Here is a 23,686-nt window from a genome sequence, read left to right as displayed (position 1 = left end):
GCAAAAACAGATAGACACAAGACTTAACTAGCAGGCTACTTTTATAGCAAAGTTAATCTTCAAAAAAAATTTTTTTATATGAAACCTGTAATTCATCTTTAAAATTTATCTTTAATGTAGATTTACACCATCTTGTTACTTACTCAGTAGTTTGTATGTTTGCTTTGGTTAATTTATTATGTCCTGTAGTCCAGCTTATTTAAGCTACAGAGTTCTTTTTGTACTTATGGTTTATAATGAGGTTTGGAATATTCCATACAGCTCCACTTGCACACCAGCCAGTATTTTCACTCAGAGCTGAACTCATGAACACAAAGACCTGCTTATTTTTGTTATTTTGAGAGCTTTAGTTCCTAGAATAGTACTTCTCACAACTAACAGTAACTGCTAGGTATTGAGGTTATAATATTTACTTGACATTGAAGTTGTAAGATATACTATGTAGTGAGGTTGTAATGTCTATTAGGATGTGAAAGTGGGTTTTCTATGGTTTCTCCTGTTTCCCCCCACATCTATTTCACTGACTCATTTGGATTTTACAATCTCAGTCATGTTATTGGATTTATAGATCCAAGCCACCAGGTGGTCCCCATAAAAGTGTCCATTAGATTGATGGTTCATCTGAATACTGCTGACTTTCTTCCTCTAATCTTCTAACTATCCCATCATGAAAGTTGCCTCCACAATCCTCAACACCTCCAGGTCTGACCTTGATCCTTACCTTGCCAGTTACTTCTGGATGTTTGATGGTTCTTGTAACAGATACCTACCAGATTCTCCAATTAACAAACACTGAAACCATAGACATTCTAAGCATTAAATTCCTCAAAATCTCTATAACAGATCTATGTGTGAGGTGAAGGGGGATAATCCTATCCCATAACACCCCAGTTTGAGAAAGTGAAAACTTTTCTTCAAAACTAAATGTCTGCTATGGTTGATGTTGTTATATCTACTAGCTATTGAGGTTGTAATGTGGATTGTTTAGTAAAGTTATAACATCTACAAGGTAGTGAGGTTGTAATGACTATAAGGTAGTGAGATTGGTAGTGTCTACTGAGTAGTGAGGTTATAATGTATACCAAGTATTGAGGTTGAAATATTGACTATGTGGTGAGTTTGTGATGTCTACTAGGTTGGGAGACTAATGTTTACTTAGGAGTGTATTATAATGTCTACTTTAGGATAAGCTGTAACATTTCTTAGGGATAGTTACAGTATTTATTATGGAGCGATTTACAATGTACACAGCATGTATTAGGAAGCTATCTATCATTTGTTCACTTATGTATACTTCAACATTTTGTACTCAGTTGGCTATAAAATAAGAATATATACAATGCCAGTTGAGTTCCTGTAAAAAAAGTAATTTCATTTTGTAATTAACTTTCAAAATAGTAAAGCATGTACAGTTTTAGAAAAAAACGGAAAAACCAGTTGTTGTTTTTTTCATGTTTTAAAGGGTTTTAACTGTGATTTCTAGATGAAACTATTGGATGTTTTATAAAGATTGACAAAAGATGGAAGAACAGACTTTTAACTTCTATTTTGAAAACTCTTATATTTATACATTGGTGGGATCACAGATTTATAAAACCCAAAATGTATATTACACCTTATGTATGTTTCTTCTCATGAGACTGTTGAATTTTCATCATTTAATTATTAAGCTAAGAAATACAATACAGAAATTTTACGTTTTTCTTAAAGACAGTTTTCTGTGGTATGAATGATTTGAAAAATAATTTGTTTCTTGCTTGCTTTTGATGATTGTTGTAAGTTTTTATAATCATGTTAAATCTTTTTTTTTCTAGTTTTATCTATTTTTCCAATTTTGTGCTTTGTTTCTAATAAATGAATTTATTCTCTTTCTTCAGGTTCACTTCAGCATAGCTTAGGTGATATGTGATGTGTTTTGATCTTGAATCGGTTAAAGAGTTACGGTCATAAAAATGTTGCTCAGTATTTCTCTGCCCCAGCCCTAAAAACTTGTATCTTGATGTAAACATTTATATAGTCACATACCAACCTTTAACCAATGCACTATTTTGATAATCATCCTGGTTGTCAATTTGTTTCTGCACAAGTGAAAGTTAATACATCAATTTACAGGTCTCTCTGTGTGAGTTTATGAACATTTATTGTCTCACAAAATTATTATGTGGCTGTATTGTCACCCATCTTTTTGTACATACTTTGCACCACCTAAATAAATCAAGTGACTTGTTGGTTCTGCTTAGTGCACCAGCTCTTTTGTCTAAGATTGTGATTTCTTCAATCCATGTGAACTTTCTAAACTATACTTTTCACTATAATAAAATCTACAAACTATAAAGATTTTCTGAGATATTTTTCAAGAAACCCACAAGTATTTCTACTATCAGTGAGAGAAAATGAGTGCAGTTGTATCCACCAACTTGTCCTTCACTAGCAAGAGATTTAAGTCAAAGAGTTTTGTCATGAATTGAAGGCAGTATTTTTCTTTGTGAACAACTTCGTGTGGACAGACACACTGCAGTTCCATTGTTTTGGTGACATAAGGTATAGTACTCAGGTTCAAGAGTAAAAGCCACTAACTTTCAAAATTTTTGAAATTACATGAATGATAGTTCAGGTAAAAAGTTAGAATAAACCATTTGACTTGCCTGTAGGTCAAGCTAAACTGTTGTTATTGTTTGAATTGCCTATTATAGATCAAGCTAAAAAATAAGTGTTTGTCAATCTAAACTATTATTTTTATTTTGAGTTGCCTAAAGCTCAAGGTAAACCATATTATTATTGTTTGAGTTGCCTATAGGTTATGTTAAGTCATTTGATATTGTTTGAGTTGTCTATAGGTCAAGGTAAATTGTTTTATTATTGTTTGAGTTACTTGTAGATCAAGCTAAAAATTACTGTTGTTGTTTGAGTTGTCCATGTCAAATTAAACTGTATTATTATTATTTAAATTGCCTATAGATCAAGTTAAACCATGCTGTTATTGTTTGAATTGATGTTTGATAGTGTTTACTGTTTATTCACTGAGGTATAGTGTTTACTAAATCTTTGGTAGAAGCTGTATGTTTTGATAGCTCCTCTCTAACATAACAGAAAACATAAAGAAACCAGAGGTGATTTGTCAGGTTATTATATGACAAATAAATGTCATTGTATGAAGGAATTTTGTGGTATGTTTGGAAAGATCCCTCACCAGGTGGATGTGGTTAATCTTAACTGTATTCTGCAATGGCAGTAGGTCAACAGAAACTTTCAATGTAACTTTAGTTAGAAATAATGAATAATGATTCAGCCAAGTATTTTTAGTAGTACTAACAATCAGTACTGTTTGATAAAAAACTTGATTTGGTACTTATCAAAGTTATAGGATCTATTATTTTTGTTGTATCTATTGTTTTCACTAGAACAGGTAAAACAATGATATCAGATATTACAATACATTGTGTTGCATGCTTAGACAACCTCTATAAACACTTCCAATACTGTTTCTGATTACATTTATTTTTAGAAACTGATTGCAATCTGTCATTCTTAAGTAAGATAAGAATAGCTTCATATATTCTGTGTATCATCTATTCACTGAATCTTCCTAGGTTAGGGTAACCTTACTTACTTATGTAGGTTACCATTAACTAAGTAGTTTAAATTTTGTGAGCTCAAAATTATCAGAATATTGAATTCTGTTAATAATGCATAATGTTCCATATTCTAGGGAAACAGAACAAAAGCACTTGCATATATTGGTAAATAACAAATTATTAAAAAACAACACTCATATTTGTACCATTTTAAAACAGATTGCATTGTTAGAAATATTGTTTTTAGATCTCAATGTCCAGTTAAAAGAGCTTGATAGGTGCAACTATATCAAGTTGAACAAGCTCTGTTCTGTTTCTTCTTTGTGTAAACCCACGTCAAATTGGTGACTGAAATAAAATAACATTAAGATTTTTACACATGATTGCCTAAAGACAAATAGCTCTGTGAGAATCAATCAGGAAGACCAAGTCATTACCTTAAGTGTAAAGTAACCAAAACTTACTTATCTGTAATTTTGCTTGCTTTCATCATTTATCATTTTCTTAATTCATCTGTTAAAGCATATTTTTGTTTTTTTCTACAAAATAAAAGTTCTAAATAGGTTTGAGATTATGTGAATTTAGATTGAAGAAGTTAGAAACAGTATTACAAGATTAATTCAGTTTCAATAGTGGATATGTAATGGAAAATAATCTGGTTTGGTTGCAAGAAGTTTAAATCCACAACAGAAATGGTTAACAACTGATGTGGTTGTTCCTTGTTCAGGGACAGGTCTAGGTAATGATTGACTTATGTATTCCTGGTTTGTGAATAGAAATGGTTAATGAGTGATTTAGTTACTCCTAGTTTGGGGCCAGATATGGCCAATGACTAACGTAGTTACGTCTGGTTCACAGACAGCTGAATAACGTAGTTAATCCTGGTTTGATGGCAGATATGGTTAATGACTGATGCACTTACTTCTGGTTTGGTGACAGAAATAGCCAATTACTAATGCAGTTAATGGTGTGAAAACACATATGGTTAATCATTGGTGTAGTTATTTTTCTTTGAGGGTTAACTGACTTATGTAATGATTAGTAGTAAGTTAATAAATTTAGTGATTTCTAAAACTGCATTTATCTCTGTGCCAATCAGGAACTGATGCAATGCTCTATTGGTGCTAGAAATGTAATTGCTCAGTAAGTTTAAAGTTGGCCTCTGAAATTTATGCTCTCAGTGTGCCTAGAGCTTGTGATCAAAAGTAACTAATTACGTAGTCAAAGCTGAAATAAATACATTAACGAAGGTGAAGTTTGTAATGGTATAAATCAATAAACTAGAATATTTAAACCCATGATGATGAAAATGCTGAGGATCCTCGCAGAAAATGACATTTCTGCCATGATCCCAATAATCACTCTTGAGTTATGTGTATTAATTATTCAGCCTAAGCCAGCAATGCAGGATAAACCTCATAAGTTTAGTTGAAATTATTATTGAAAATGTTTTTTCAAGCATTAGTAAGATTTAATGGATTGCAGCATAAAGAAAAATAGTTTGGAATAATACACATAGGGAGACACTTTTATTGCTACTTAAACTCACACAGTTTACCAACCCACAAAATGTGAACATAGATACTTACAAATGCCATAAATGATGCACATCGAGTGTTAGAAACTGATGGATGTCACAAAACTCCCACAAAATTGTGGATAATAATGGGAATTCAATTGATAATTTGTCACTGGTAAAGTGTATTCAAGTTTGAAAATGAAAGCTCGTGATGTTGCTACTTACTTAGTGTAACACTGTCGTTTTTTATTTATGTGTGTGTGTTTTATATTATTTTAAAACTTACTGATCTATCTGGGAAATTTATGACTCATGCCTTTTTAGTTTTTATAAACAAATTTTGAAAGGCAAAATCTATGTTAACTCAGTATTATTTTACTTTTTACAAGGTGTAAAATGGTTCATTTGTAGAATTGTATTTATTTCAAAAGTTACATGTGAAAGTCAAAAGATTTTGCTTTTTTATGCCTTGTAAAATAGCAGTGATCAAATTATCCCATGAAGAGATTATGTGCATAATGTAAAACTTAATGCAACTCATATATAGTTATCCTTTTTAAGCATGAAGCCATTTTTATTTTCTCAATGTTTTTAACTGTTTGTATTTTTTTCACTGTTGAGTTCACACAGTGAAATTATCTAAGTTGATTTTACTGTTTCGTTTTTAATGTTCAAAGATTAAAGTGCATTTGTAGTTTTAATTTATATTTGGAGTTAATTTTTGTATCTCATTGCCTATGTTCCTATACATGATGAAAGGTTGACACATGACTTAATAGTTTTAGGTTTTGAAACAAATTGATTCTTCAAAGTAAATAACTAAATATTAAGAAAATATTTAACTTTATTTTTTTCTATTGGTTGTTCACTTTGATCTAGTTCCAAGTTTTCTTAAACGTGTTATTTTTTCAGTCAGTTTGTTAACAATGCTATTTAGTTATAAACTGTATGTGTATGAGTTGATTAACTGTATACGTTATTTGTGATATATTTTTGAGTGATCTACAAATGTAAAAAATAAGTGATAATTACAATGGTTTTAGTTACAACACAATGGTTTGTGTTATTTTCATGTAAACAATTTTAATATGAAAAAAAATTAAGTAAATGGAAGAAGCTCTTCCTTGGATAATTAATTCTGTGAACTTTCATATAAATTCGTACATGGAATTTCTGGCTAATCATTTTGTCTTCTTAAATAAAAATAAATTTAAAAAAGTACAGAGGTAATTATGAATTTGATGACTTGTTTTAACCAGGGGGTCCAACAGAAAGGACTATTGTAAAAGGTTGTTGGTATTCAACCTCTTCTAGATGAACACCCCTGGGGATCTGCTACTGGAAAATTTTGAGAGCATTTTATATAAAAACAGCATAATAGGAAAAAACGAGCATTTCTCTGTTTGCAAAGTTCATATAGCTCCCAAATTGCACAGCATTATGTCTGCAAACTTACATTGCTAGAAACTGGGTTTCAATACCCATGGCAGACAGAGCACAGATAGTCCATTGTGTAGCTTTGTATTTAATTATAAAAAAGCAAAAAGGTTAATGTGGTTTATTTATTCATGTCACTAAATGTAAAAAGAAAACATGAAAAATGGATAGTGCTATGACGTTTATTTTATATCATTTTGACAACAGAACATTACATACTACATATATACTGACATTACATACTACATATATACTGACATTACATACTACATATATACTGACATTACATACTACATATATGCTGACATTACATACTACATATATGCTGACATTACATACTACATATATACTGACATTACATACTACATATATACTGATAATAAAGAAGTGAAATATAGTTTGTCTTAATTTTTCCATAGCCATTTATTATCAGATTTATAATTTGTAACCTGCCTTAACTGATACCCAAGTCTGTTGTTGAGGGCAGTGAGTGCTTTGCTGCATTTTTTTTTGTACAAGGGATAGGATGTGCCATTGCTAAAGTAGTTACAGTACCTGAGAATTGTTGCAGAAGCTGTTGTGACACTACCAACATTTTCTTGTAACTCTGTTTGCTACGTTTAATGGTGGCTGACATATGAAATCTGATAGCAAACTGGAACAACGAATTTGATGCAATCTTGGATGCCACATTCATGGATACTTAATTTGATGGCACATTCTGAGTTTCTCTTTTGGACAACTTCTCTCAGAATTCTGGCTGCTCTGTGCAGAAACTCTTGTTTAGTATCAATCATGCTGAATGCCTGTAATTGTTGAAGGTTTTCTAAAAATCACCAAGACATACCATTGATGCACATGTGAAACATGATCTGTGAGTCTGATTGAGAAAGGAAACACATGAACCAAAGTGTTTCACAAGTTTTAATTTCAAGGTACTTAACTGGTAATTGTTTGTATTTTGTTCCCCAAATCATTCATAAGTTACTGATATTTATCCTACAAAGATTTGATTAAGAAACCTTTTATACCTTGAAAAAGACTGAATTCTAGTTGCTTCACCAGAGTTGTAAATACTCTATCAAAAACATTTGGTGGACTGGTTGTGGGATTAATGGCTTTGAAGGTATTCATGCATCTTGTGTGATAGGAGATGTCAAGGACCAATTACTGTCTTGAGTATGGCCTCTCTGGTAGTAATTTTGTTTTCTCTTTTATGAACTGCTAGTTTTTTTAGTGGTCATTTTACACAGTGCTTTTTTTCCACAGTTTCATCATCAACAACATATCATACAGTAAGGTGCTGCATGTGCTCAAGTATGTGATAATTAGTACTGTGTTTGCATTGATTTTTTAACTACCTGTTGCTGTATCATATGAAGTAACTCTCTTTTCTTTCTTTTCCCACAAGCTTGTAATCTTTTTCATTCATGTATTTGATAATTGGCCATGTTGGGTGATGACGTGAATCCTTTTGTCTTCTACTCTATCAGGAATTGGAGTGTTATTTTGTCTTGTCTAGCATCAAAGTCTCACAAAGTCCCTGTTTGTACATTGTACAGTCATTTACTGTTAGCATTTTGACAAATTATGCACCTAGTATAGTCCATTGTAGAATTATCTAATTTTTGTCATTTTTCTTTATAAAGAGGCAGTTTTCCATCCAATGAATGTTTTGGGCCCTGAAATGCATGATTTTTCCATCACCTGAAAATGACAAATAAAAATATATATTCATTGTATTAATTTCCATATTGTCAAGTGAACACTTACTTAAATATTTAGTTATCATAATTTCAGTCTGTGAAATGAAAAGGCAGTCCTTGAATACTCACATGTTGATATCCTCCACTGCCCTAGAAAAGTCTTGACATTTAAGGACCTGTAGAAGCATATGGAACAACACAGTTAACATGCATATTAATATTATAATTGGTATGTTTCAACATATTGCTGACATCAAACATAAATTTGAATGCAAATTTGGGCAACTTGCGGATAATATGGTTAACTTGTTTCGGGTCATTTTTCAAACCACCAGTAGCTGGTTTGCATGGTTGTCCATCTGTATGTTGTTCTATTATAGCTAAATTTATCAGAGATATATTGCAACCTTGTACAACAGTCTCTGTCAAGTTTTGTAAAAGATTGGTTGTTTGGATCCCTGGCTATTTCCAATTTATTAGTCTGAAAAACAAAACATTTAGAATCTAACTGAAAATCTCATTTTATGACCTGTATTTTTATTGTTACTATGGTGGAAGATTGCGACTTCTTCCTTGCATTTTCTCCCTCTTGATGTTTAAGTTTGTAATTCCACGTGCTTTGGAAAAGAATTAAAACTATTTCTATTCAGTTCACTGTTGTTAAAAATATTTAGCATTATAACAAAGAGTGTAAGGAAGCTGATAGCAAAATGTTCTATGTAAGAAACACCTAACGTTGGCTCCCAATGGCTCAACAGTATGTCTGCGGATTACAACGCGACAAACTGGGTTTCGTTGCTCGTGGTGAGCTGAGCATCACGTTATTGTGACAAACGACAGCCTACTAATTGTTAGTGGTTTGGTATATGTACTTTGGAACTGTTATGGATCTTGGGTTAAATAACACATATGATAATATAATCAAATAATTATGTGAAATGGTAAGATGAGTTTGTTTGTATGTCTTGTGCTTGAAACATAAGGACTGAAGAGAAATAATCATAAATCTATTCCGGTGAGAAAATTGACAGAAGTCCGAATCTCGTGCTTTGGATATTAATGTTGCATGTGTGGAAGCTATTTAAATGTTCTTGTACTGACTGTTGTAGTACCACTTTTGTGTATTTTGGTTTATGATGTCAGTTTAGTATGAATAAAATTTAACGTTTTTATTACTGCTGGAGTGGACAATCATTTGTGTTGATCATCTGTTAGCTGGTTACAAATTGTAATTCGTTTTTCAACACAGATGGGGCTAGGCATTACCTACAGATTAACGTGCCGGGCTGCAGTAGGAAGGTCCAAGGTTCGAGCCTTTAAACACGCTTTGCACCTTCATTTGTGGTGACGTTGTAAGAGTGCATATTTAATCACGCTATTCTATTAAGAGTAACCGGTTTGCTTACTTGAATTCTGAATCTTTGACTTGGCTCTTCAGCTCATATGTCGCAGAAATATATTTAAAAAGTAATTACTGTTATACAAGCTAACCTTCCCTCATCAGAGATTATCCTCGTCTTTCTTGGGGGCGCTGTTTAATTATCTTAGTGGGAAATGTGGGGAAGTAAGAGAAAGACTTTAGTTGTCATGTCAACGTCAAAATATTTGGCTCGTATACCTAAATAACATACAAGTTTCAAATATGTGCTTCACATAACCTTATAGTAAATCGAGGGTTATTTGCGCTAGACATGACGAATTATCTAGAGGAAAAACATAGTAAACACCATTCACCGCTAACTCTTTGGCTACTCTTTTGCCAATGAAAAGTGGGATTGACCATCACATTCTACTTCCTTCACGGATGAAAAGGCGATATCGTTCGTTGACAGGATTGGAACCAGCGATATGCAGAATACCCTAACACACCAGGCTTACACAAAGAAAGAGAACAAAATAAAAACGTGTATTAGTGCTGTTGCTTCTAACTTCTGAATTGCTGCGTACATGTTTTACTGCTTTTTGAGCCGGACGTGGCTTAGGGGTGAGCGTGACGGAGTGTGAACTTGAGAGTCTACAAAAGTGAGCTTCGCACTCTGAGGCCATAGATACGTCATAAGAGAGACGGTAAAATTACACTGTTCGGGTCGCTAGGAAACAACAAACACAGTAGCGGTAGGATTGTTATTTATATAAGTCGTTTCTTACATTATGGTGTAAAGACCTTTTACAAGCTGGTAAAGCATAGATATAATTAATTGTATGTGTCATGGGACATCATTTCAGACTTTTTATAATACAACATTTTTTATCTATCTCCTCAGACCAGTGGATATGCGAATGTAATATGGCTCAAATACTATTATTATACACTCTCTGTAAGTCTTGAACAATTCTCAAATTTTTACATTTCCTTTTTTTCTTTTCGTCTGTACAAAACAGCATACACTGTGTGGCTCCATCTGGTGAGCAACACGACGTGGCAACAACTTGAGTCCAAGGCTGGTGTTACTTGTACCAAGACGTTTACTGCAGTAGAGGATAATGGGAATTTCTACTCCTCGAGCGGTGAGATCATGGGCGAAATACGAGGAATTAAATGTGAAGAGTCGCTTGCACGTGCTCACAGATGAAACTGTAATACACAGATGGTTTGACTTGTAGTATTTCTTGACGGTTCTGTGTACTAAAAGCGCTCAAATTACTAAATAGTGCATCATGTGATTAATAAAAGTCTATTAAACTCTGTTTCCACGGGTCATTATTTATGTGGATCTGGCACAAGTGTAAAAAAATAGAAATGGAATACACTGTGGTATAAGTATATATGTTGAAACAGAGAATCATAAAAGCTGTGTAGCGCCCCCACCAGGAAACATAGAACATTATTAATTGTGCAATGAGAAAAGCAACCCTGTGTGAAACATGATAATTTCTCATGCAGTTCTTGGTAATGGTACTTGTGCATCGTATTATCTGAATAATACGATGAATGATGATTTCAAAAGGTTACACATATCGGTAGCTTAGACCTGCTTGATATTTTTACCTTTTTTTCCCAGAATTCCCTCGGATCCTTAATGAGCTCTCCCCTTACGAAAATATTGGTCAAAAGTAATTTAGTAGTTCTTTAAAATCTAAGTATTCGGAATTAAAGGCCTTTATTCCTTCTGTTTAAACCAGTATACACTAGTTAAAGATCGTTTAGTAATGTTATTGAAATCGACACGTTATTAAATATTGTTCAGTGGTTTAGTTTAAACCAGTATAGAGTATTATAGGTCTTTTAGTAGTTTTTAAACGAATACGCATTGTTAAAGATCGTTTCGTAATTTTGTTTAAACTAGTACATATTATTAAAAATCGTTTAGTTTGTTTAAACCAATACACATCGTTAAGGAACATTTAGTAGTTGTGTTTAAATCAGTACATGTAGTTAAAGGTCGTTTAATGGTTTTATTTAAGTCTGTACACATCGTTAAGGAACATTAAGTTGTTGTGTTTAAACCGATACACTAGTTAAAGAACTAGTGCATACACTACTGTGCAAAAGTGTTGTGACAAAGTAAAAAATTACAATGGAAGGTAAATCACGGGTGAAACATCAACGTGTTATTAACCTTTATATTTAGTACAACAGAAACTCAGTGGAAGTTCTTGAGTTCAGCAAACACATAATATTTTGTGTGTTCTCCTTTTGCTTTAATAACTACAGACAGTCTTTCAGGCATTGTTGCAACACATTTAACCAAAGTGTCCTTTGGGGTTTTACTTCAAATGTCTCTACTCCCATAAAGTTTCTTTGGAAGTAAATTTTGGTTTGTCAAGTTTTTATTTATCAAATTTCAGATATACTCAGTTGGGTTGAGATTATGGCTCTTTAAGGGTCGTTGTGTCACCTGAATGACTTTAACAGCTTCTTTATAAATTAAGTAATTCCTACATAGGTTGGATAAGTGTTTGAAGTAATTATTTTCTTGATGGTGGAATTCTTTACTAATAATACAGAAACCACTGAGTATACTACAACGGATCAGTATCTAACGGTTCTTGCACTGGTCCATTACTTCATCCATTTGCAAATATCAAGCCATCAAACTGTCTGCCCATGCTTTATGGTAGGTAATATGCATTGAAGTAAGTAACTTTTACCTTTTTTCTGTCGGATGTACAGCCTACGCATTGAACCAAATATTTCAAACTTAGACTTGTCTGCCCATAAACCTCTTTTCCAATCATCAACAGTCCAGTTTTGTACTTTTTAGTAAATTTCAGTCTCTTGACAATATTCGTAGATCGAAGTAAAAGTTTTTAACTGCTACACAACCAAATATTCCATTCTCGTTGAGTCTTCTTGATGGTGTAAATTGGACAATTTTCTGTCATTTGGTACATGGTGGTTTATTTCCTGCTTGAGATCAGTATTAGTCTTTCTTCTGCATAAACAAGAAAAATATATATGTATGTACATCAGTATCATGGAGTTTAGATGTTATCCTTCTTCCTGATGGCCAGATGATTAAGGCGCTCGACTCGTAATCTGAGGGTCGCGAGTTCGAATCCCCGTCACACCAAACATGCTTGCCCTTTCAGTCGTGGGAGCGTTATAATATGACGGTCAATTCCACTATTCGTTGGTAAAATAGTAGCCCAAGAGTTGGCGGTGGGTGGTGATGACTAGCTGTCTTCCCTCTAGTTTTACACTGTTAGATTAGGGATGGCTAGCGTAGATTGCCCTTGTGTAGCTTTGCGGGAAAATTCAAAAACAAACAAACCCAAACCTTTCCTATTTTCAAATGCACCTGTCTTGCTCTCACGGTCTAGGCTGCACTTAACAGTGTTTGGGGAGCATTTCAAGCCTATAGCAATTTATCAGAGAGTCCAACCAACATCACGTGAAGTTCTTATGCAAACTCTCTGTTATGTATATTAACATACCATGACGACAAATCTTAATATATAGTGTTAAACACTATTCTTTATCAAGGTTTATTTACGGAGTGCTATTAAATTGATTTCCTCTAGCATATACCAGTACCATATGCTAGTTTCTTTCTATATAGTTAAGACACGGTATTAGGTACCTTGACAGTTATTAAGACCCTAAATTTGATCACTCTGTTAATTCAAATAGAACTCTTATGGCGTGTCCTTGGTATAAGTATACGGAAATTCTAAAGAATGATAAGTATTCTTACCCTGACTCCTTCAGTTGTCAACAAGGATCAGTGAACGATTACCACAGTTGTTGAAATTTACATTATGTGATGACTAGGAAGAATTAGTGCCATAAAATGGACAGAATGACAAAATATTCTATCGTCCTAACACTTTTGCACAGTATTGTATTGTTAAAGGCCTTTTCCTGGTTTTGTTTAAATCAATTCATTTTCCATGCCTTGTTTTTTAACAACTGTTTACATGTCTTTAGTCATTTTCCGGTACGTTCGTACAGCAAACCGTAAAAGCTTGCAAAATTCCCATGATTGACCATTTTGAATCACAATATGAACATTTAAAAGTTATAAATACATTTTCAATACTCACATGTATATGCTAATTTTCATGCAAGTGTGATTTAATTCTAGGAGACCCTAATCTCCTCTCAACACCATAGGAAGGCTGCTCAATTTGTCGAATTTTCAATCCCGAACTTAGTATTTCGAATGACGCTTTACATTAAAGAAATACTAATTCTCAAATAAATTGGTTCAGTCAAACCTGAGAACCTCTAAAACATCATATACCTCTCCGTTCTTGTTGTGAACAATTTTAGAAAATTTAGTAACAAATCTGTAAGCAGAAGAACTGCTTTGTTTAAAGTAAAAGAGCATGTATATCATGAACTCGATATTTTCCTTCAGACTTTATTATCAGTAAAGTAACTACAGTCGTTTGTTGCATTGTCCTTAGAGGGAGTGCAAGACTTAGTATAACTTGGACTTATCATAGACAGATATATTAATTTTTGTTTATAACAAATGATCAATAGTTAGAAATTTGAATTTGTTTTTTATAGTGTAGTCCTTCCTTTATTTCAGTTTTGTTTTGTTTTACTTCACTGTTCGGTATTAAGATCCTTTCGAGTTGTGCAGCGTTTTGATGTTTGTTTGGGTTTATATATATATTAAGGCAGATGTGAATTTGCGACAATACCAGGAATATTCATGACTAAACTTGGGGTCTTTACCCGAGTTTCCTTCCCAGAAACTTAAAAATGATTATCAACTTTATATGTTGTTACTTTGCCGGGATGTGGATCCAAAAGTTCGACGTTCGAATATCGACGTGACGCTGATAACGCCCCGTGCTTACTTCTTTGGGAGCGTTATAACTGTGACAGTAAATTCCCTCCATGGTAACGAGGAGCTGCCAAATTGGTGGATGCTGTGGCCTGATTGCTCTTCTTCTGTTTAGAAGATCTAAATTAGGGTTAGCTGTTACATAAGTCTTAACGGTGTCTGATGTAGCCGTTTTGTCCGTGCGTTGTATGAGGTGCTGTTCAGGCTGAAGTCAATAAATACATAAGCTTCTAAGAAATTCCACCTGACGAAATAAGTAATAATCCTAAAGCAAGATCCAAAACCTAGGAACAAATGTAAAAAAAACATCCAAAGTGCCTATTATGTATTATTCAACTTAAATTTTAAGTTAATTCTTTAATCTGAAGCCCAGGTGGTTAGGGCGGTCGACTAGTAATCTTAGGGTCGCAGGTTCGAATCCTCGTCCACTAAACTTTTTTCGCATGTGTTATAATGAAACAGTCCCACATTCGTTGGTTAAAAAAGTAGCCCTAAGAGTTGGCGGTAAGTAGTGATGACTAGCTGCCTTCCCTCTACTCTTACGCTGCTAAATTAGGGACGGCTAGCACAGATAGCTCTCGTGTAGCTTTGCGCGAAATTCAAAAACCAACCCAAACTTTAATCCGAAAACATCGCTAAATGGGTATATCTAAAGAGAGTGGAACATCTTTTCTTTTCACACATTGAAATATTTTAAGGGAGGATCTCCACCCAGAGGCTTGTTTGTTTATGTGTACAAGTTTACGCCATAAGCGCTGGATTTAACTAACACCTTAGAGGGCGTTTGTATTCAACGCCCGAAACCGAGTGTAAACATAATATCAATGTAGCCACCTACGTGGTTACAGCTGCTAGCATGGTTATCATTCTGTGTACAAAACATACGCCCGATAACCACCTCAAGTTAGTTATTGTCTTGTGTCAAAAGGCACATATTTTCCTTTTATTGAAAAATTATTTATTAATATTGCTTGAATCAGCATTCACAAAGCATTAAACAAATATACATATTGTAATGTATGGACTTATTATTTGAGAGTAGGTGGCATTATATACATGCTGACGTCAAAGGCGTCAGTTTCAGATTTCTCTAATTATTCTGCATGTAGGCTTCACTTGGTTTTAGAAACACCTGAAAGATTAAACACCATCTTGACTGTAGAGTACTGCTACAAACTTTATATACATTTTCTACCTTCAAACCTAAATATAGATTTGTCAAACTATCTATAAATCATGGCAATAATTTCGATTGGGTGTTCCTGAATAAAATTAAACAGCGATTGGCTTACTTTAATACCATCCAATGATACCAAAAAAACTAACCTATCTGGGACTTTATTTAGCTTTAAAGATTAACTTTTAAATAGGATTTGTCAAAATAAAAGTCTTAAAAATTATGAGTTTACACGCTAGCATGCACACACACACTTTCAAAGAGTTAAACAAAACCACAAAAAATATGGAACGTTTTTGATCAACAAATATCTCTGGGAAATACTACATGAGCTACTTGATCTAGTTTTGAAGCGCCATCTTGTAGTCGATTGAAGACAAAAATTTAATATAATTAGTTTTTGCACTAATTTTTCGTGTTGTTTTTTTTTTCTTTTACAAGCCATCAATTAAATGTTTGACAAGTAGTTAAAGACAAGCTATTCTGAAATTGTGTACTAAACAAGGGCGTCCGCCGGAGGTGTAGGGGGCATTTGCGCCCTCCTCCAAAAAATAAAAATAATTCTTTTATTTATTTATTCAGCATATGACGTTTTTATTCACTTCATAATTTCACACTACTGCAGACGTCCATGGGACTAGATAAAGCCAAGCTATTATAAAACTACGACTGCTGGGTAACGCTAAGCAATTCTAAAGTTATGTGACCTGTTTTGTTTAATAATGCAAGAACAAGCGTCACTGACTGTTCTGGTTTCAGTTCATTGATTGTCCAGTTTCATTATGCAAGAATAGTTGTCATAAGTTGTTCTGGTTTCAGTTCACTGATTTCACTGGTTTCATTCATGAAACCAGCGCATTACTTTAAATAATGCAATAGTTATTAGTTGTCATCGTTTGAATCATCTGGCTGTTTAATGTCTATCTTTGGTTTGTATCATAAGATACTTCGTCATGAATAGTTCTTGATAACTTCTAGTTGGGGTTCCTTTTCAGGGTAAGTGAAAGGAACAATGTTGTCAGATCTGATTATCCTCTTTGAACACGTATAAAAAAAGCAGCTGTGAGCACCTCCTTAATGTCAAACACAGCCGTCTCTGTCTTCATATAATCCGTCATTGTTTGCACAGATTGGCACAACAGTAGCTTTGTTTAAAAAAGGCAAACCGGATTGAAATCTAACTCCAGAACAAATGTGGCCATTCACTAGACTCTTATATCTGGTGTCGTGGACACTGTTAGTTGACCTTGAAAATGTTCACACACAAACACAAGTTTGTAATATTAACACATACATGTGTGTGTGTGTTCATTAAAAGTAGTGTTTAGCAACGTACCAGCTGTGTGAGAGTATGAAACGGTGTTAATAACACTTTGTCTTCTGTTGGAGCATGGTGTCAGTAAACTTATATTAAACTAAACAATTCTGGATGTCATTCAAATCTGGAGATAAAGCATTATTCTTACTTTATTAAACTGAACAATCAGTGAACCAGAACAATCAATGACAACTACTTTTGCATTATTAAACTGAAAGTTAGCGAAATGAAACCAGAACAAAAAATAGCAACTATTCTTATATTATTAGACTAAACAATCAATGAACTGAAACCAGAATAACCGTTCTTACATGATTAAACTGAACTGAAACCAAGACAGCTCTTCTTGCATTATCAAACTGAACGGTCAACGAACTGAAACTAGAACAACTAGTACATCTTTCCCGAAAGAGTATTATGTAGTAGTTCCTTATGTCAGTTTGAGGGCGATACATTAAAAACTGACTGACGTAACTATTCAAAACATGGGGAACAAATAAGAGCTCTCTCGTCTCTCCGTTATTGCTTTCTAGCTACAGGGTATATCGAGATCATTTCACCTTGCTCGTGCATTACAAAAACCAACTGATGCATTTTCAATGCTTGATGCCACGAAAGAAGTTTGAAAAATATTTAGTGTTATGCATAAGATTGTTGTTACGTATCTCATTGGTTAGCTTGAGGTTGGATATTGCAGATATCACTTGACATATTTTCCTGCGCTTTCACTTATTGATTTTTGGAATTTTTGTTAATTTAATTACAGGAACACGAAGACCGACTTGTTGATTCGCTGATTCTCCAACATGATTGTAATGTTAAATGCAAATGAAATAAATAAATAAAGTGTTAAATTAAAACTAAGGTTGTTTTACTGATTATTATCTAACAATATGATTCATTAATGAGTTATACAAATCTACTGGTGAAAATACCCTATTTTATTCAGATTATTTGGTTGATATGTTCTAGATGGGCCCGGCATGGCCAGGTGGGTTAAGGGATGCGACTCGTAATCTGAGGGTCGCGGGTTCGCATCCCCGTCGCGCCAAACATGCTCGCCCTTTCAGCCGTGGGGGCGTTATAATGTGACGGTGAATCCCACTATTCGTTGGTGAAAAAGTAGCCCAAGAGTTGACGGTGGGTGGTGATGACTAGCTGCCTTCTCTCTAGTCTTACACTGCTATATTAGGGACGGCTAGCGCAGATAGCCCTCGAGTAGCTTTACGCGAAATTCAAAAACAAGCAAACAATGTTCTAGATGACTACGCCAGTGAGCATATTTTGAAACCATTTTAGCATAAAAGCATAACCTATGTACTTTTATTGCTAAGAAACATGACGTAAAAGACATTGTTAGAACGCAATATTACCCAAACTCACTGGATGTACTATATTTATTAGAAGTCGTTATATAAGGAACCACTTTTTTCTATGTGAGTTTTCGCTAGGTTGCCTCATAAAAAGATGCACACGCATATAGATAAGTAATAATAGTCAGTTGCATATTCTCAGGGTTCACTTGGTATGGACGCAAAATTTCTGGTTTTTAGGTTCTTTCTTCTTGGAGCTATGGTGATCACACATACAGAGAAACACACGTGCGTGTCTGTCTCTCTATGATATCTGTTTTTAATATGACGAATCACTTCTTTTCTGTGTGTTCTTTCGCTAACTTGCCTTATTAAAAAGATATATGCGGGAGTGCACGTGGATAAGTAATAATACCCAGGTGCACACTCTTATAGTCCACTTACTATGAGTGCAAATATTCAGGTTTCCAGGTTGCTTTCTGTTAGATATATGTCGGTCACAGACACGCCCTTTCATTATTAGCTATAAAATTTTGTCGGCACTGAATATGGTATATGTAATATAGTTGATATGTGGTGTAGGTAATATAGTTGATATGTGGTATATGTAATAGTTGATATGTGGTGTATGTAATATAGTTGATATGTGGTATATGTAATATAGTTGATATGTGGTATATGTAATAGTTGATATGTGGTGTATGTAATATTGTTGATATGTGGTATATGTAATATAGTTGATATGTGTTGTATGTAATATAGTTGATATGTGATACATGTAATATAGTTGATATGTGGTATATGTAATATAGTTGATATGTGGTGTATGTAATATAGTTGATATGTGGTATATGTAATAGTTGATATGTGGTGTATGTAATATAGTTGATATGTGGTGTATGTAATATAGTTGATATGTGATACATGTAATATAGTTGATATGTGGTATATGTAATATAGTTGATATGTGGTGTATGTAATATAGTTGATATGTGGTATATGTAATAGTTGATATGTGGTGTATGTAATATAGTTGATATGTGGTATATGTAATATAGTTGATATGTGGTGTATGTAATATAGTTGATATGTGGTATATGTAATAGTTGATATGTGGTGTATGTAATATAGTTGATATGTGGTGTATGTAATATAGTTGATATGTGGTATATGTAATATAGTTGATATGTGGTGTATGTAATATAGTTGATATGTTCTACATATTTTCGTTTCCTTCTCATCATGGGTTCTGAGAATTATAACGCTGTAATTCAAGCTCGATTACCGTAACAGACACAGGACATACGTACACATCGTTCTAATACATTATTACTTTTGTTTAATAGAATGCCAATCTAACAAGAAAGTACATGAAAATTTCAAGCAAAGAGTTTCAGTTTGAACTTTTCAGTTTTCTTCAGGGGAGACTAAACTCGCAACAATAACAACAATAAAAAGCAAAATATTGGTACATACACTTTTTCAACATGCGTAAATATCCTTGACCACAAACAAACAAAAACGTCAGGAGAACTCAAGCGAAGGCTTAACTGTCTTTCATAACAAAGTCTTAAACCTGCGCCCATCTAAGTAATATTCTTTATCGTAAACTTTGCTGGGCGATGAAAGTGGCATGGCTCGAACCATCAGGACTCGTCTGTTTATGATATATGATTTATTACTAAATCTATACAAATATGTTTCATATTTATTTTTAGGTTAACGAAGCTGAATCTGTCTGGAAGGTTAATCAACTTTAAAGCCCTTTTATTTTATTTTTTTACTTCTAGTTTAAAACTACCATTAGCACCAATTTAACTTGGTATAATGATTGAATACATAGTTTCAACACGATTTCATAAAGTTTAATTCAATTTAAAAATGATTTTAACATGGGAATAATTTGTCATTTCGATAACTTTAAATGATTTCTTAGTTTTCGGAAGTGATTAAGGCTTTCGACACCTAACCCGAGGGTTGCGGGTTCGAATCCCTGTCCATCCACACATACTCGACTTTTCAGCCGTGGGCGCATTATAATGTGACGGTCAATCCCACTATTTATTGGTAAAAGAGTACCCAGGAGTTGGCGGTGGATGGTGATGACTAGCTGCCTTCCCTCTTGTCTTACACTGTTAAATTAGGGACGGCTAGCGCAGATAGCCCTCGTGTAGCTTTGCGCGAAATTCAAAACAAACCGTGTGTGTGTGTTTTTCTTATAGCAAAGCCACATCAGGCTATCTGCTCAGCCCACCGAGGGGAATCGAACCCCTGATTTTAGCGTTGTAAATCCGGAGACATACCGCTGTACTAGCGGGGGGCCAAAACAAACCAAACCAGTTTTTGGAAAACGTAAGCCTTTCTCTCTCGGTTATCTGAAGATGTATAATAACATGAAACACTGTCACGAAAACGATAAGGTAGCTATTAAAACTAAATTCATGCAAGAAACTGAACTAAAAATAAAGGGTTTGTTAAATAAACATTGATTAAGACTGTGTAGATGGATCTGTATACACTAGTGAAACTAATAGAAATCTATGAACAATATGGCAATCACGTGTAAATAAACAAATCAAACATTTAACAAAAATATAAAGAGTAGCGAGCAAGATGAACAGAGAAGAAAAAGTACAGTCATGTGAACAAGTTAGGACACCCGATGAAAGCCTGTGTATTTTTGTAACATGTTTTGATATATAGATATTTAATCTCAATTTTAACAGTACTGAGAGATTATAGGAATATAACTAAACCATTAAAACTGAAGAAAAGACTTTTCAAGATCTTCTGTAAATGTAATTCTACAAAAATGCATATTCTAACTGACGAAAAAGTTAGGACATAGTTAGTGTTATTCCCTTTGGCTGAAATAACTGCAGAGAGATGCTTCTTGCAGCCATCTACCAGTCTCTGACATCGGTCTGAAGAAAGTTTGCCCTACTCCTCAATGCAGAATTCTTTCAGCTGTAAAATGTTTGAGGGGTTTCTTGCATGTACAGCCTGTTTCAAGTCGCCCCACAGCATCTTAATGAGATTAAGATCTGGGCTTTGACTCGGCCATTCCAGGACTCTCCATTTCTTAGTTTTCAGCCAGTCCTTGGTGGATTTACTGGTATGTTTTGGGTCATTGTCGTGTCGCATGGTCCAGTTCCAATTCAGCTTTAATTTTCTTACAGATGAAGATGATCCTCAAGCATCCCCTGATACACAATAGTATTCATGGTGGATTCTATGATTGTGAACTGTCCAGTCCTGCTGCAGCAAAGCAGCCCCAAACCATGACACTTCCACCTCCATGCTTCACAGTTGGTATGAGGTTCTTTTTCTGGAATGCTGTATTTGGTTTGCGCCAAACATGTCCTCTATTCTGGTGTCCAAATAATTCAATTTTGGACTCATCTGTCCAAAGAACATTATTTCAGAAGTCCTGGTCTTTGTCTACATTCTCTCTGGCAAACTTCATTCTGGCCTTGATGTTTCTCTTAGAGAGCAAAGGTTTCCTCCTTGCACACCTTCCATGCAAGTTAAACTTGTGCAGTCTCTTTCTGATTGTAGAGGCATGCACTTTCAAATCAACAGTAGCCAGAGCCTGCTGTAGGTCCCATGATGACATGTTAGGGTGTTTAGAGACCTCTTATTGCATCTTGCAGTCTGCTATCGGGGTGAACTTGCTTGGACGACTAGACCTGGGCATGTTGGCAGTTGTTTTGAAAGCCCTCCAGTTGTTGACTATTTTCCGGACAGTGGAATGGCTGATTTCAAAATATTTTGGGATATTTTTAAATCCCTTACCAGACTCATAAGCTGCTACAATTTTCTTTCTGAAGGCCTCAGACAGCTCTTTTGTTCTCGCCATGGTGTTCACTCTCACTTCAACAGTCAGGAGCACACCGAACTAAATGTCTGAAGTTTAAATAGGGCAAGTCTCATTCACAATGCTGAGTAACGATCTTCTAATCATGTGCACCTGATGTGATACACCTGTGTGTGAGTTAAGCCATTTTAAGTGGGAATAAATGTGGGGGTGTCCTAACTTTTTCCTATAATCTCTCAGTATTGTTAAACTTGAGATTAAATATCTATATATCCAAAAATGTTACAAAAATACACAGGCTTTCATAGGGTGTCCTAACTTTTTCACGTGACCGTAAGGAGGTATTATTAATAATAAATGTATAAATATTTACAAGAAATGTCGTCTGTATCTTAATTGAACAATCTCTATCGCACGTGTTTTTTTTAATAATTTTAAAAACAACGTGCCTTCTGTTCTAGTTTTCTAGCGTCATACTGGAAGGTCTAATACCAAGTGTTAAAGACCAGTCTCTTAAAACTTTTATTCAGGATAGTGAAGAAAAGAAGTAACACATCATAAATTCGTCCAAACCCCTGCCAACATCATTACCTATTCTCTTTTACCTGTTAAGGAAGCTATACAGGACTAAAGACGTGAAATGATTGGTTCATGATTTATTTTCAGTTAACTGATTAAGAGTTCTTTTTCTTTCTAGAAGTTTAAAGAAATACTCGGATTATTTTGCCAAATAGGGTTGTTTCACACTTCAACAAACGAGGGCCTGAAGTAGTCTAGTGATTATCCTGTCCAAACTGTGTCCGAGAACTTATGGCTCCCGACCCATTGTCTCAAAAATGCGCTTCGAACTTTTGTACTTTGGGTGTGCAATAAGAGGGACAAATAATTCTTCCTTTTCGGGCAGACAAGAGTGGCTGTTGTTCACTGGCTTTCAGTATCTTTGCGCAACAATTCTAAAATCAAGTTAACAAACTTCAACTAAAAGTATGACATAAGAACATTAATTTTATATGAAGTTTTAGTTTCTCTTTAGTTTGAAAATGTCTTACTACTTAAGGATCATATATATATCACATGCTGGTTTGTTAGTTTAAATTCCTGGTCCGGTATGGTTAGGTGGCTAGAGCGCTTAACTTGCGTTCTGAGGGTTTGAATCATTATCTCTCCAAACATGCTTGCTCTTTTAACCGTGGGGGCGTTATAATGAAATGGTCAATTCCACTATTCTGTTTTGTTATGATATAATAATAAGAGTACAACTCTATTTGTACTCTAATACATAACGTAGCATATGGTTTAGATGTGAACATCATCTTATTTATACATAGCAACTCAAAATGTGCGACACCTAACACAGATCCAAAAAGGTAAACACACTGACTAAATACAGGGTGTTCGGAAAGTCACTGTGTAGTTTTGTAATCATATTTTATTCAGTCTATTTCAAGCCACCAACTGATAGCGGTGTTTAGAAACAAAATAAGAAGGATCCAGACCTGTATTGATGCCAACAGGGGTCACTTTCAACATTGTTTATAATTGTCATTCTTATGTACCTCCTGTATTCTATATTGAAACATGT

General features: G+C 34.2%; 1 protein-coding gene and 1 long non-coding RNA gene across 4 annotated transcripts in view; one reads left to right on the top strand and one right to left on the bottom strand.

Annotated features, from left to right (window-relative positions):
- The window catches only part of LOC143241005 (cyclin-dependent kinase 14-like), a 124,836-nt gene extending 113,909 nt beyond the window's left edge, over positions 1-10,927 (top strand). Inside the window, exons 18-19 of one of the 2 annotated variants that reach the window (XR_013022135.1) lie at positions 1,878-2,541; positions 10,620-10,927. The gene's annotated coding sequence lies outside the window, so the exon portion shown is untranslated. Of the gene's footprint in view, positions 1-1,877; positions 9,414-10,619 lie in introns of those variants that run through there. The other variant, XM_076484408.1, reaches the window with a different exon arrangement.
- The window catches only part of LOC143241006 (uncharacterized), a 42,106-nt gene continuing 25,119 nt past the window's right edge, over positions 6,700-23,686 (bottom strand). Inside the window, exons 1-2 of one of the 2 annotated variants that reach the window (XR_013022136.1) lie at positions 9,972-10,624; positions 6,700-8,238 (exon numbers count right to left, since the gene is read on the bottom strand). This is a non-coding gene — a long non-coding RNA (uncharacterized LOC143241006). Of the gene's footprint in view, positions 8,239-9,971; positions 10,625-23,686 lie in introns of those variants that run through there. The other variant, XR_013022137.1, reaches the window with a different exon arrangement.

This window comes from Tachypleus tridentatus, chromosome 13 (assembly GCF_004210375.1).
Source record: "Tachypleus tridentatus isolate NWPU-2018 chromosome 13, ASM421037v1, whole genome shotgun sequence".
Lineage (NCBI taxonomy): Eukaryota > Metazoa > Arthropoda > Merostomata > Xiphosura > Limulidae > Tachypleus > Tachypleus tridentatus.
The sequence above is the reverse complement of the archived record's forward strand: the minus strand, read 5'-3'. Positions and strand labels throughout refer to the sequence as shown.